The sequence below is a fragment of the Ambystoma mexicanum genome, chromosome 12 (genome assembly GCF_040938575.1).
Source record: "Ambystoma mexicanum isolate Mex_15411 chromosome 12, UKY_AmexF1_1, whole genome shotgun sequence".
Taxonomy (NCBI): Eukaryota; Metazoa; Chordata; class Amphibia; order Caudata; family Ambystomatidae; genus Ambystoma; species Ambystoma mexicanum.
The window spans coordinates 831,719,923-831,736,093 of NC_090936.1; the positions used below are offsets into that span (position 1 = coordinate 831,719,923).

A 16,171-nucleotide genomic window follows, 5' to 3' on the forward strand; every position below is an offset into this window, starting at 1 on the left:
GTATTCGAAAACAAAAGCATACCTGTAAATGAAATATTCCAAATTTCGTACATGTGGAAACATACATGCACTCTCTGTAGCAAAGTGATACAGGAAGAAATCCCACATGAGTGATTTGTGTATGTTTCCATGCCAAATAGTGAGAGCATTCCATTTCAGCAACTTGTACAAAATGCAAACCATGGCAGATTAAGTAGTATTTGCAATTCAGACAATCTCTCCACCTTACTGATACAATCACATAGTGCCTACATAATACTTATGCTTCTACGTTATAATGCAGATGGCACCAAAAACAACTGCAAACTGACTGGATTCACACACGGTCAAGTGTCACTTGGAAAGAAAACCTTTACAACAGTAGGAATAATCTACCATGCAGGAGCTACAACCAATGCAGGTCACTACACTGCATACATTAAAAATAATTTTGGATGGTTTGAATGTAATGATAGCACCATTACTATAAAGCAGAGGTTTGCAGCTAACCTAACAAATGCGTATTTAATGTTCTTGAAGCCAAAATTTACGAAATAATGTGTACTTTAAGATTGTCAACAAATTATGTGAAAGACTACAAACAGTTAGAATAGGCCCACAGGTATCTAACTACCCAACAGGATGGAAGAATGACACAAATAAATGATTATCACAGATCGTTGGAAACAAAAAGACAGGTAGAATACGCCTATAGGTATCTAACTGTTGTTAAAAATCGGCAGGAAGGCAACAAACAGTACATTAATGGGAAAGATAAAGGAAACAGTATATAACAACGACACAAATGAATGAGTATCACAAATCTTTAGGAACAAATGCACAGTTAGAATATGCCTACTGGTATCTAACTGTTGTTAAAAATGGTTAGGAAGGTAACAAACATAACATTGATCAGAAAGATGAAGAAAACACTGAAAGGAAAAAAGGAAGTAGTTAGTACCATAGGAAACGAAGGTTTTTTTTGATCCGACAAGGATTTTTTTTCCCCAGACCCAAGGATTAGAAAAGCAAACACAGAAACTGAGCGAAATGCACAGTACACTGGTTTGTAAACCAAATATGAGGGTAAAAAAAAAAAGGTTAACTGTCTATTATGGAATGTAGTAAATTTTAAAAAAATGCAAACACTAACACACCTTTTTCTTTCATCACAGAAACGGAAAAAGTAATACTTCCGCCAAGTACGATAGCCAATTAAAAGAATGTATGGGGATTCTGAACAAATTAAGGAGTAAGTATATTGGCAGGCATTTTCTACACATGGGAATCTACACGTCTAATCTATGGTACTAATATGCTGCAGTGCCTGTAGGCTTCCCTTCCATCTTCAGTGAGTAACCTACCACCTACACCTTACAACCAATATACAAGGAGTATAGTTCCTATCCACAACCATCGCTGCATATGAAAACCATGGTCCTTGTAAATTAGCTGCTCATAAATTTACTTTTCGGACCATCGTCTGCAGCCATGAAGTTAAGACACTAGGGCATCAACACAACTAGCGTATTCCACCACACCCATATTGATTTGTAACTCCACTGCTTATTACTTCAATCTTGCATGCATGGGCTTTAGCCATGCACCCAAGAGTGCAGGGTCTCCCCACAACCACCTCAGTGATGTGTGGTAGTGGGTGTTATTCTATAGGTGTGTTGCCCTTTGTACCTTTCCCCAGAGGCTTCCCTCCTAGCTGTATGTCTGTAGATCTTACATGTGATGGGTGTGCAGTGTCTTCCAAGTCTAGTACTTACCACTTTGTTCTTAGTTGCAGGCCTTCGGCCTGCACCCAAGACTGCACGCACTCCCCACAACTTGCCAATCAAAACGCAACACTACGGGTGTATGCATGGGTGGCACATGCGGCGCTGGCTGTGGCTAGGGCCTACAGTCTTGGAAGTAAGGCCTTCGGCTGACGGCCATGCATCCAAGACTCTAGGCCCTGGCCACAACCACCGTAGCATGTGCCACCCATGGCGGCGTACTAATGAATATAGTAAAAGTCATTGGAAAAAATAATACATTCACGGCATGTTGTCAATTTCAATGTTCCCTAACACCACACGTGTCCTTGCAAAAGTATCAACTCCCCCGTGCAGTGCACGGGCTGAAATACTGGCCTTATTGGACCCCTCATTTTCTGTGCGTGCAAGGAGGCCATAGAACATACGTCATTAAGTAGGTAGAAGTGTATTATTGGGTGCATTGCCTTCGGCCCTGCACCCAAGAGTGCAGGGTCTCCCCACAACCACCTCAGTGATGTGTAGTAATGGACGTTATTCTGTAGGTGTGTTATCCTTCAGTGCGTCTGCCCAGAGGCTTCACCCCTAGCTGTATGGCTGTGGATCTTACATGGGATGGGTGTGCAGTGTCTTCCACGTCTAATACTTACCACTTTGTTCTTGGGTGCATGGCGTTCAGCCATGCACCCAAGACTACACGCACTCCCCACAACTTGCCAATCAAAACACAACACTACGGGTGTATGCATGGGTGGCACATGCGCCGGTGGGTGTGGCCAGGGCCTACAGTCTTGGAAGTAAGGCCTTCGGCCGAAGGCCATGCATCCGAGACACTAGGCCCTGGCCGCAACCACCGTAGCATGTGCCACCCATGGTGGCGTACTAATGAATATAACAATAGCCATTGGAAAAAATAATACATTCACGGCATGTTGTCAATTTCAATGTTGCCTACAAATACGCGTGTGCTTTCAACAGTTACAAATTTCCTGTCCACTACATGGACTGAAGTGCTATTGTTATTACACCCCACATTTACTGTGCGTACAAGGTGTCCATAGAAATTACATCATGACGACCGACCCCCAGAACAAATGCATTGATCACCCATGTCTTACTGTCTGAACTTTTCCCAATGCTCTGCGACACAGCAAAATAGTTTCATGAAAAAAGCATGTGTACGCTGGTTGTTGCTCCGCTTTCCGCGGATCCAAGATCTCGGGCGCATCCAAACCATCTGACGCAGAACAAATCTCATAGCAGCCAATGGGCAGAGATGTCGCGTGTGCGTGGTCATTACTCCAGCCCCTTAGCCAATCGGTATCTTGTTCGTTGACCGAACAGGGAAGTGTGACCGCGGAGTGAACATAGATATCACTAATTTTTTCAGACCCCTGTACCTGCCGCAGATTTCGGCCTGTAGCCGTGCGCAAAGTTTTTCCCCCATTTAGTCTATGGGAAAAAAGACGTTTTGGGACGCCCCTATAGCTTTTCCTCCCCTGCCCCAACCATCTCCAAACTTTGCAAAACAATTCAGAGTGACCCATATACTTTTTTTGCAAAGTCTGGTGAGGATTCGTCCAGGGGGAGCGGAGTTATAAGCTGCCCAAAAAGTGCTCTTTCTATGGAAACAGCAACTTAACCAGAACTACACGGCCACTACCGTGGCCGTGTAATATATATATATATATATATATATATATATATATATATATATATATATATACACACAAGCTATGGATAGCTTAATCAACAGGGAAAAAATAACTAATTATTTTCCCCTGTTTATTAAGTTATGCTATCTATTGTTTTCTATATAGAAGTTGAAATTAACACTGATAGACTTAAATAAATGTGGTGGTTGTTATGTTTTGAATAATGACAAGTTGTGCCGGTTTGCAACCACTGGTCTAAGTCGGCGGTCCACCCTTTGGTAAAGTGAGTTCATTTCTGCATTCATAAGTGGGTATTTTAGCATCCTTAACAAAATCACCTCCAGTTGCTCACAACTGCAGCAGCTTATTGGGGTAATATGATTTGACCAGGATAACACCAATTGGTGAAGTGGGAAAGCTGAGATGTGATCCTAGTTTTCCATGTTCTACAGGGAACGCAGTGAGACAACTATGCATTTTCAATACCCTCTGACAGTGGAAACCTCAATCTACAAACAAGGGGGCAGCACTAGTGCAAACAGCTTTAGTGCAGGTGCAGAATACTCTGGGGAAAAGCAGCAAGGATGTTGGCCAAATGCCAACCTCCTGGGCATATTTTTGTTGTATCTGCTTGGTTGGTATTGGGTGAGGTTTGGTGAATTTGGAGAACAGTACATTTCTTGAACCCAGTAGATTCAAATTTAGTTTTTATCAAACATGCTAGACGTAATTGTGTGAACCTGAGCAAAATCACATTTCTCTCCAAAACTTTTTAGTTAGATTTTGAAATCGACCTCACAAATAACAAGTAGAAATTTAATAAATGTTCGTTTCATGGGTAACAGTAGATTAAATCTTAATGTTGGCATTCACGTGCATAGATTTCAACTGTTTATAGATAACAGAGAAAAAAATAAAAATTACTCTGTTAGTGAATCAACCAGCGTAAGTGGAATTTCTATTTTGTTTGTAAAATGGTTCCCACATTATATGTCATTTACTCAGTGCAGAATTAAAACATTGTAAAGAGGAGTACGTCACAAGATAAAATGGATCTCACTATGCAAGAGTGGTACATTTGTGGATGCTAATTATTTTGCACCACATCTTCTGAATCTTTGGTCATCAATCAGGATTATTTTGTATGGTGATGATCTACGAATTAAAATAAACCTTCCATGTAGAATGTTATTTTTTTTACAGCTGCAACAAGTAGCATTTTTCAACGTGTCACAGGATTGCCTGGAACCAAGGTACATGCCAAGACTATATGCTCATGTTCAAGGGTTCCATGTGTTAAAATCGTGGAAAAAATGGCCATGGACACAAAATATCGTGGCAAAAAGGCTGCGGTTTTGCTGCTGCAATCCATGTAAAGGATGCAGGGGACACCCCTGCAACCTCTGGACCCATTATAAAATTTAAGGAGAGTGGGGGACACCCCCGCTCCCCTTAAATGGTGTAACGGGGTACACCTTTAACGGGTCAGACCACTGCATGTTTGCCACGATTTTATCAATTTGTTCAAGCTTATGCTTGGCGCTAGATTTATAAATTTGGCGCTACGTAAAGAAAAATTTAACTTTCCCAAATCCCAAATTAGTCGAGATAGTTCTTCCACTTAGACTTAATTAGATCCCAAAATGATCTGCCGGTGCCATCCCCGGTGACACCCAAATGCTCTGAGCTTTCCCTGTTCCTTGTGTTTTTTGTGTGGAATTTTTGCTCAGTTCTAGCCACATGGTCTCAGAGCACCTTACAAGGCTCAAAGGTGGGAAATGAAACTGAAGTTACAAAATATTTTCAGGACTGGATAGTAAGATAAACAGGGGAGGTGGAGGGACAGAGCTATGTGTGAGGATGTGAAGCAGTAGGTTGTTCCAGACTCTGGGTGCCGAAAGGGTAAATGCTTATTTGCGGGTGCATGTTAGTTTGCAGAATGGAATATAACAGAGCTGTTGCCTTGCTTGTCTGGTGTTTGTGAAGGTGATGGGATTGAGTTTGAGGTGAAGATAAGATGGGGCTTTCTGATTAAGGAACTTGGTGGCCATTCAGGTGGTGATAGCGGAGAGACCGCTTTTGAGGGTGAGAGGGAGGAGATTTGGAAGTATACTTGCATGTCGTCTGCATATTGGTGGAAATGGACGTTGCTTTTGTTAATTGTGCGTCCAAGGAATTCAACATATAGGTTGAAGGGGAGTGGTGGTAGGGAGGATCACTGCAGTACACCGTTCTTGACCGGCCTGTGGTCAGATGGAAAAGCGGGCAAGGAAACAAAGTTTGTTGTGACAGTAAGGAAGGAGCTGAACCAGTCAAGGATGGTGCTTGCCAGTTTAATCCTGTGGGCTAGAATGTCGAGTAGAACAGTGGGGGTGATGGCGTCAAAGAATGCAGGGAGGAAGAGGAGTAGGAGTGGTGCTCTGTGTCCTTCATTAGTAATGTTGTGAAGGTCATAGAAAATTTGAAGTGTAGCGGTCTCAATGCTGTGTCCAGGTTGAAAGCCAGATTGTAAGGGGCTGAGTAGGTTGTTTCTGATGATGTATTGCTGCAGTTGAGTAGTGATACAGCGTTTCATGATGGTAATTTCCGGGGAGCGTGGCATCAAGAGGAGGGGTGAGATTTGTCCAGTTTTCAGTGCAGAGGGGATAGTGCCACGTGAGAGACAGGAGTTCATGATTTTGTGCCAGTGTGCATGAGGGTGATGATGCAATTGGATGCGCTTTAAGGTGGCCAAGCATTATCTAGGGAGTGTGCAGGTTATGTTCTGGCAGTATGGGTGATGAGGGTGTTTATGTATATGGTGTTGAAGGTGTCCCATGTGTTGGTATGTTTAGGAGTGGGAGAGAAGAGGGGAGGGGTTCCCCAATATGTATTTTGGTGTTGAGGTATTTCATGTGTGAGTTGCAACTACAATGGATGGGGGTGTGGATGGTGGTTTGGAGACGGTTTTGACAATGTTGTCTGTGAACATTGGTGGCAGACTGGAGTTCTTGGAAGTAAAGGGCGGATTTGGCATTAAGTATGTCTGTTTTGTATTAGTTGCAGCAGAGTTCAAGTGATATTCTGGTGGCGGGGCATGGGTTATTTTGACAGGCTGGTTCTAGGCATCTGGTTAATGGTGGAGGTTGCAGGGTTTTTGACTTTTGAGGGGGGGGGTAATTATGTCGAGTGCGCTCTGACCACAACACCCAGATTCGATTTTCCACAGAGAAATTATTTTTGCTTGAAATCAAAATTCCCAGGGTGTTGCCAACTGTATCTGGGGGTAGGTAATAGGTTGTGTGAGGTCAAAGGGGCGAGTGGAGCGAGGATACTATTTAGTATGGATATAAAATATTTGTCTAATGCTGACAGATTGCGCTACAACTGATCATATTCAATAATTTTGTGTTGGTCCGAATAGACAGACACAGTGGTTAAATTATTATAAACTTTTTTTATATTTAATATTGAACACAGCCGACAGGTGTTTCAACCTGCAGTCGCCCTTAAGGCTGTTTGTATACATTATATCATGTATGCAAGCAAAATGTATGTTCATTTAAATAAACAATTCTGAATATGACATGCAGTTTACACAGTTATATTCCATAGCATAATAGCCATGTCCTAAAGTGTTACAAACCCACGATTAGTTGGATGCCATAAACAAAAGCAAGAGAAAAGAACAAACCAGAGAGCAATATTCAATTACAAACAACTTTTGTTCCATCATTGCAGTTTATTTGCATCAAGTCTCATCAATCAGGTAATATCTCCTTAAAGTGATATGCAAGGTAACCCATAACCGATCCGTCAGATCACATTTTAGTGTATATGGAGTGTGCCTGGAAATCTGATATCCCAGCACTATTTACTACACACCGTGAAGTATTGCCAGTTGGTTCTGGTGTCCATCCCATGAGACACACACGTGTAACAGTGAGTACTGCATTCATTATAGTGCCTAGTTAGTTTGCGTCATAAAATCTATTTCGAGACCTTAGCAGCTTCTTTTTTTAGTTGTATTCTAGTGATAAAAAGTATTAGTCTGTTACTACTGGCACTAGTTTGTGCTATAACATTGTGACAAATGAATCAGAGGGAGAATTACCCCTAATGGATGTCATGCCAGTAGTTAGGCATATAAATTCCATCTCTACAGATTTCAATTTACGATCCTGTAGAGTGCCTGTCTGTAAAGTTGATCCAAATGTTATTACGGTTTACTTTAGAGAGACCATCCCTTTACATGGTCATTGAGCGTTGCACGAGCACATATAAATAGCTTCACTTGCATTAATCGTAGTCCATAAGTTACCACGTAGTGTCATTTCTGTTCCTAGTGTCTTGCACATGTTTATTCCGATTTGCAGTATGATACTGGTCCCAATACCTGAGAAAAGATGTGAGTAGTTTATGTGGCTAAATAGTATTACATAATTAGCCACTGATTCATGCTACATATAAATGCCACGTTTAAGTGAGCATTTTTAGAGTTGCATCCCTGCTTCTTTTAAGTCTAAATGGAGAGAATGTAGAATATTGCATTGACTGATAACTTACCTGAGATTTAATTTTTCAGTATCAGGATCGATCCCGTGAGCAACATCTGCTTTCCGCGCATTGGCGCCATTATCATTATTGTTTATGTGTTGCTAGCGTAACGTAGCAACACAAACAATGATAATGGCGCCAATGCGTCGTGCGCAATTGAGCATGACGTCATATGAATTTGCTGTGTCCAGTCACTATTAGGTTAGAGCCCCAGTGTAACCAAGTATCAACTAGCGGCCTACAATGTATGCCATTAGTAGTGAAAGAAACAGAAAGAGCGAGGCTTCTCTTACATGAAATAATCATGCTGCCAAACCATAACCCTGTCATATTGGCTGGTTATCTTAGTGGAGATTCGTATAAAATATATATAACAGCTAATCCTTCTGTATAGGTATGCCATGTGTAATTCGATATGATAACAGTCATAGTGGATGCACAATATTTGTGCCGGGACTCACATATGTGTGGTCACAGTTATACATATTGTTAAGAGATTGAGTTAATAACTGCTTCAATTAAGGTTGCGCCTCATACTATTTGGCAGACATATTTATGCTCATCTGCTCCTTAGATGTAGAATTGCATTCTAAATTCATACAGTTAGTGCAACTGTGTATGTGTTGAAGCTTTGAACAGTCCCACATAGATGCTCAATGCCACTTGTTTGCCTATCATATTGAAAATCGATGTTGGCTTAATTTGATAGTACTAGTATTGGTATGGTGTTAAACATGACAAGTTGTCCACCCTCGTTTTGATACAGTGTCGAACATGACAGGATGTCCACCCTCATAATATGTAAATACATAGTTGGAAGATAATTTCTCAGTCGCCCTTCCATATTTGGTATAATGTATACGAGTCTGGCGGGTCACATGGGGTACATATACACAATTAGATGTTCCATATAACTTGCATTGGAAATAGTTTGATAAATTATGCACATTTTCGTCAATTAAAAGGTCAAAAAAATCCACTAATTTGAGCACTGCTTTGACACATCGCAAATAGCATATACATCTGGCCTCCATCTGGCGTAATTTAAGTTTCCGATCTCCACCTCTTTTATCTAGCTGTGCTCTCATTAGTCCAATACATTTAAGATCTCTCGTGTCCTCCATTTGATGGCATTGCTGCCAATGCATTGCTAATGAAAGTTGATGATCTTGTTTATTCAGGCTCGTCATGTTCTCCGATCCGAATTCGGAGCTGCCGAATTGTGCTGCCCACAAAGTTTCTTGACGACACATGATCGTATATGGGGGAGGGCGCTAGTGAGCCCAGCCAAGATGGCCGCGGGCCTGTGAATTCCTGTACACCTAAAGAAATCCGGTAATCATCCGGAGGTAACAGCATTGTGAGCGTGAACATTCTCCCCTCAACTTACACACAACTTGCAAGAAAATCACTGCAGGGAAAGTGTGATTTTGGAATCACACGTGTAGTTTTGGCTGAAACAAGGGCCTGGAGGCAGAGGAGGAGGAGACAACCCCGAACACTGGGAAGCAATGCATGACCAACCCTGGAGGGAAGAGGTGCTGCAATGAGGGTCTAATACCAGAGTGGAGGCTAGCAGTGTGGAAAGACCGGAAAGCTCCGCAGGACCCTGCGGGCAACACACATCCAGTGGAACCACACAGAATGCAAGAAGGGTGCAAGCAAAACTACTGGTGCGGGTCCAGTAGAATTAGACTATGCGCCAAAGGGCGTCCCAGAAGGGCGAGTCAAGGGTCGCAGCAATAACAGCAAGTTGATCCCAGAGTCATAGACCAGAGAGTGCAGTATGCCCGGTCCTACCTACCAGAGGACGGCAGGGATCTCTACGTGAGGAATGACCACACGGGGAAATCCCCTGTGGGCGGAACGTCTGTGTGAGCAGGGACAACCATGAGTGGGCATCACCCACGATGATGAGGCGCAAGCTGCCAAAGTGGGAGAATCTACAGCAGAGGGACCCGTGGACTGAAGCACCTACAAACATTCAACGAGAAGCGCTTGGTGAGCACAGTGGTTCAGTGGGGAAGGAGATCACCCCAGCAACATCGGACAGGCATCAAAAACAACCTCTCCAGCTTCGCACCGCAGAGCGGACACAACTGGTGCAACGCTGCAGGGGGACATGAGCCTTGCGCACCCTGACCCTTATCGGAGTGGGAGCAGGTCATAAAATTGCAGAGGGACGAAGGACGGAAAAGAGTGCAGTGAGAGACTGGACTTAGCCCAGCAGTGGCGCTACTTGGCAGTGCCGCAGGCAAGGGTGAAAAATCAGGAGCCCTCTTGCCATTAAAAAGGCAGTGTATCAATTTCTGAGGTGGCGTGGAATATCACCAGAGCATTAGTGGAGCAGTGAAACATCTGAACGCCGCAACGCCTTGCAGGGCTGCTTTGACAGTCGAGGGGGAAGAAACAGGCAGCTTACATATGGGCAAGCCCCCTGGATGATAAGGACCACGACGCCTGAGTCGGGAGTCACCCTAACAGTGAAAACCAGGTCATGTTAGAATAGGCATCAACTGCGCCCTGATACCCGACAGGCTGCACAAAGACAGTGCACAGCTTAGGCGAGATGCTGATCTGAAAGGCACAAAAGCCATAACAGATACCAGCCTATACAAGCAGCAGGCCACACGTGAAGCAGCCACGATTGCCTCGCTATACGAAAGGTACTGTTTGGGGAAGTGGTACAAAAGAGCAGCACCTAAGACCCTTGTAACAACCACATAAGGCCACAAATAAGTGGCTCCAACACAGATAAGCAAAAAGCTAGATGTGCGTCATCTAGCTAAGCAGTCGCTGACACACTGTGCCCCCAAAAGGGGGTTACTGCTAACTCTTATAGAAAGTATGTAGAATTTCTAATCCAAAAATAGTGATTCTTAGATTTGATGAGTTCATTCAGGATTAAGGACCACAATCTGTAGCGCAATTCATTCAGAATTTATCAAAAAAACATGATTCTTTATTTTAAAATTTAAATCGGAGGCCCGTTTTCATTTGAGTGTGTATGTAGGGCTCAATTGACAATGCATTTCGGAGTGGACATACTCCATCAGGGCAAAGCCCTTCAGTAACCACTGTTTTACAATACAACAATTATGGCTTCAAAGTCAGCAATGTTTGTATGTAACATAAGAAACAATAAAAATAAATAAAGAATTACATACCAATGGTCCATGTGTCACAACATTGCACAAAATAAAAAACAGTACAAAAACAAAAGACAAAATATGTAATGGAAAGTTTAACCGCCATTATCACACATGAAAGGAGCTGCCTTGGTCCCGAACACTTTCCGGGCATACAGGGTTCAACAGGGTTTGGGGGAGTGGAATAAACTGCTGGCTTGGGGTACACGAGAGACATAGCCCCTAACTCATAAAACTACATCCACTCTTGCACAGGACACCCTTCCCTGACAACAAGCCTGGAGACATTAGTGGAACAGCGCCACTAGCTTGGGACACAAAGTCTACTGTGCTCAGGGGGAGGCAGTGGTCTGGATGAGGGAAGGAGAGCAATCCCTGGACATCAGTGTAGGGTCACCATAAACCCAGTCGGCGGGATCTGAGGGCCCGGAACGTCACTGGGCGCAGACTCACACAAAGAGAAAGCTGGTGTGGGAAAGCCTGAACGAGTGGTGGAGCAGCTGATACTGCAACGGACCAGACGTTGATCATAAACACCCGAGGAGCATTTCCCACCAGTTATATAACTTCGGGCATCATATCCTCACACTGATGGATTGAAGCAGTGGGAGCCTCAAGTAAGGGACGCCTGGTAAAGGCAATAGGAGGCACTCCAGACTTGATAGCTAAATACAACCCTACATCTACATCGCACGCACAGAGGTTAACAGGTGGTGGCAATGTCCAAGTCTAATAAAGGGAATAAGTAGCAATCCAAGTTGCACTTCGCTACACCGTTGAAGGCAAAAACCAACAAAGCAATGGAAAACCCTCTCCGAAGGCACAGACTCAAGCAGCGCCCCAAGAACAGGCGGGTGCCTTCCAAGACATCAAGATGATGTTCAACCAGCTGCAATCCAGCATACAGTTGCTAGACGGGATAATGGACACTCTCACTTGCAAGGTCGACCACATACAGTCCGACTGGAAAAGAACGGAGAGAGACTGGATGAGGTAAAGGGGAGGGTGTCCGCTGTGGAAGATATAGTGTATGAAGACAGACCCTGGGACATATATCTTTTGGTAAAGCTCGATGCTGGGAACTAATTGATGTCTGTACTCGGGGGTGGGGATGCATACTGACAGATTGGGGTTGTCGATGGGAGTTAGGGTGGGTAGGTTCAGTACGAATACCACATCACATACACACTGGGCGAAACCTGTACAACGTGAGGGGAGCAAGTGGAACAACAGGTTCGGAGAATCAGTCTTAAGGTATACCTGTGTCTTTACAGAAGGCAATGGCGTCACTTAGCTTTATTAAATGGAACGTCAGGGCACTAAACTGCCCCTCGAAATGTAGGAAGGTACTGCTGTACATGCAACAGCACCAGGTTGGGATAGCATTCCTACAAGAGACCCATCTAACACCGGAGGCAGAGTCTAAATTTGGGAAAAGCTGGGGATGTATTTTACGTCACAGTCCACCTATGCAAGGAGAGTGGGCACCCTCATACACAGCCCTCTCTGGTTCCGTCAGACCCATGTTGTCAAGGATAGAGAGGGGAGGGCTCTTTTGGTCCAGGGCACTATCCAAGGGAAATTATATATGTTGGTTAATTATTATGGTGCAAATCAGGATGTGGTAAATACGTTGGAGTGGATAGATCAGCAGCTGGTAAAACTGCCACTGGGGTGCGCGATTTCAACAGTTTTGAATCCAGCATATGATCGAACAGGAGATGGCGACCGGACAGGGATCAGGGGGACTAGTAGGCTTCAGAGCATGACTCTTGCATGGGAAGTTGAAGATGTTTGGAGGGGCAGTAATCAGGATGAGCGGGAATACACGTGCCACTCCGCACCCCCTAACTTAGCGTCGCGGCTGGACTTTTTTTTGGTGTCTCAGTCACTGCTTGAATGGGTGAAGGAGGTGGGAAGCCTAGCTCGCACCCTGTCAGATCACGCCCCTGTATTACTGGTTATTGATTTGGCGGGCCAGGTGAAGGGGAGGCCCCCATGGTGATTTAAAAGCGAAGGTCTCACAGACACGGTGTTTCAGGAAAGCTTAACAACCGCCATTGATAACTTCTTTGAAACCAATGTGGGGTCTGTGACATCTGCCGGGACATCATGGGAATGTTTTAAGTGTCTGATTAGGAGGGAGTGCATATCCAAGGAAACAGGAATATTAAGGCAAATTCAAAGAGAACTGGCCACAAAGGAGAGTAGTATATGAGCAACGCAAAAAGCTACTCCCACCCCAAATAATTAGGAGCAAACAGAGATTACAAGACTTCCAGGCGCTATCACTCAGGGAGATTAAATACATCAGGAGCCAGGTGGCGGTACGCCAATATGGGGAGGGGGAAGCTTCGGGCCGAGCACTGGCGAGGGCAATCAAGATGGATAACCTTAAAGGTAGGATACAGGTGATAGCGGATGAGCAAGGGTAGGATCAGTTTGAGGACAGAGAAATAGTACGGCAATTCTCTAGGTTTTACAAAGAGTTCTATTCCTCCCAGGCCCGAGCCTCCCAGGCCGAGATAGACATGTATCTGGACGAAGGTGGCTTTGTACTGGTGCACAGATGAACAATACTGGGCTGCCCAATGACATTGGCAGAGGTGAGGAACGCTATCAAATCCCTAGCAAACGCGAAAGCGCCAGGACCCGACTGGTTCACGGCAGAGTTTTACAAACACTACGCTAGCAAGCTCGCACCTCACCTGTTGGAGATGTTTCAGCATAGTCTGGAGAAGGGACATCTGCCAGCGTCACTGAGGGGGGCAACAGTGGTGGTGCTACTAAAACCAGAAAAACTCTATAATGACTGCTCTTCAAATCGTCAGATATCGCTTATTAACATAGATAATAAGTACTTAGTGAAAATTCTGGCATCCCGGCTATCGCCCATGATGCAAACAATGGTGAGGGCGGATCAAGCCGGTTTTGTCCCTTGGCGCTCTACCGCATATGGACTTAGGAGAATGTTTGGGCTAATAGGGGCAGTGCAACTAGAAGCATCGGTAGTGGCAGCTTTACTTGACACCACTGAAGCGTTTGATTCGGTTGAGTGACCGTTTCTGTTTTCTATCCTGAGGCGCATGGGGATGAGAGAGCACTATATAGCCTTGGTCTCATTACTAAACATGCAACTGGTAGCCAAGATAAGAGTGAATGGCCAGTTAATGCCGACTATAGCGCTGGAGAGGGGAATGTGGCAGGGATGCCCCTGTCACCGCTACTGTTTGCCATGGCTATAGAACCACTGGCGGAAAGGATGAGGGAATTGCATTTACATTGCGGGGTCCAGCTGCACACTCACAGTGTAGTGATATCACTGTATGCAGATGATCTGGATTGTTCATTAAGGATCCCAGAACTAACCTAGACCCATCATGAGAGATGTGCCAATATTTGTGGAACTCTCAGGGCTGACAGGGAATGCTGCTTAATCTGTCCTTTTCCCGTTAACAGATGGGGTTGAGCAGTACCGGGACGAGTGGGGATTCCAATGGTACATGGTTCAAATCCCCTACCTGGGGATCAATATAGCCATGGACAACCAAGTGGTGTATAATAGCAATTATGTAAAAGTCCTGTAACTAGCGAAGGAGGCCATGTCTAGATGGAAGAACCTTCCTCAAAATCTGTATGACCAGATATCCATTATTAAAATAACGTCCGTTATTAAAATGACGTTACTCCCTAGGTTTCTGTATATCTTTTTGAACGCCCCACTAGCTGTACTGGGGGACTACTTTTGGGATTTAAAAACAGCAGTGTTACAGTCCCTAAGGGCGGGCAAGCAGGCTAGGGGGTCCTGGGACAAGTTAGCAGCACCTATACGGGAGAGAGGCCTGGCACTACCTGAATTCGAGACTTACTATAATGTGGCACAGGCAGGGTTTCTCTGTCACTGGAATGAGGTGCAGGGGGATATGAGGCACATGGAGGTAGAGAGGGCACTAGCAGCACGGGCCCTACTGAGATCAATCGTCCTCACAGCACCGGATAGAGCACGACAGACTAGGAACATGGTGGACGCAACATGTAGAGCATGGACCTGCATGGAGCTCAATGTCAGGGGGGAGGTTCTCTAGTCCCCTAGGCTCCCTGTGACACACATCCCAGGGGTTCCTATTACCAGAGAGATGGGATTTACGACCCTGATGAAGATGCTGGGAGTAACACATCTGGGGGAACTGTTTCCTAATGGCGACTATATAACACTGGATAAACTGAAGAGGTAGCTATAGGTTCTGGATATATTTCTATATTACAGACTGAGGGTGACCTTGTGTCAACTGTTCACTACCTTCCCCGCACAGCCACAGGTCTCCCTTATATTAGACAAACTTCTTCAGGGAGGGCAGGGCAGCAGGGTAATATCAGGATTGTATGCATTGTGTATGACTGCAGGGGAGGCAGGGAAGAAATCAACATGGAGGAAATGGGAGGGACCGCTGGGGTGGGAGATCTCGGAAGAGACATGGAAATACTGTTAAGAAATGACCAGGAAGGTAGTCATCAATGCAAGGTACATATTAATTAACTTTAAATACTTCCACCAGTTCTACCACACACCAGCTAAACTGAAGGAATACTTTCCAGACACTTCAGGGAGGTGCACCAGATGTAATGCCACACCGGCGGACTTCCTACATGCTGCCTGGGAATGCCCACCCATACAGCAGTTTTGGGGATTGGTATTCGAGACAATCAGTGGTATCATCGGTCAGGAGATAGACCCAGACCCACTGACAGCTATGTTAGGCTAGACCAAAGCAGTTCCCAAACAAACCCGAGAACTTGTCGGACTACTCCTGATACTGGCCAAGAGGCAGGTAGTGATGCTGTGGGGGGTGGGGTGAGCAGAGCCCAAAAAATCTCTCAATGGAAGGCAGACATGTTATATTGTCATGACATGGAAAGTGTGTGGGGGGACAGTGACGCGAAGCAGACATGGCAACAGAAGTATGTGGATGCTTACGTGCAATTCTTGATGGGTCAATCTGATGCTGAAAAGGGTGACTTTGTTATGCCTTAACTCGAACCATGACGTGGAAGAAGGGACAAGGCACGGCTGAATTGTATGAAGGTATTC

At 44.7% G+C, this 16,171-nt stretch overlaps 1 protein-coding gene across 2 annotated transcripts in view; it reads right to left on the reverse strand.

Moving 5' to 3' along the window:
- LRRIQ1 (leucine rich repeats and IQ motif containing 1) overlaps positions 1–16,171 on the reverse strand; it is a 2,234,608-nt gene that overhangs the window by 1,938,582 nt on the left and 279,855 nt on the right. The gene's annotated exons all lie outside the window — the stretch shown is intronic.